Source organism: Galeopterus variegatus, unplaced genomic scaffold (assembly GCF_000696425.1).
Source record: "Galeopterus variegatus unplaced genomic scaffold, G_variegatus-3.0.2 Scaffold532, whole genome shotgun sequence".
Taxonomy (NCBI): Eukaryota; Metazoa; Chordata; class Mammalia; order Dermoptera; family Cynocephalidae; genus Galeopterus; species Galeopterus variegatus.
In genome coordinates, this window is record NW_007726643.1 from 258,619 (window position 1) to 258,878 (window position 260).

A 260-nucleotide genomic window follows, 5' to 3' on the forward strand; every position below is an offset into this window, starting at 1 on the left:
TGTGTGTGTATGTATGTATGTGTGTGAATTGATTCATTCACCTTTAGCTCCCTCCAATAAGTGAAAACATGTGGTATTTCTTTTTCTCTGCCTGACTCGTTTCACTTAATATTATTCTTTCAAGGCCCATCCATGTTGTTGCAAATGGCAGTATTTCATTCGTTTTTATAGCTGAGTAGTATTCCATTGCATTTCTAAAGGTGGTTATTTGTGCTAATTTAAATTTTTCTATAATTCGAAATTTCATTTTTGAATTGGTT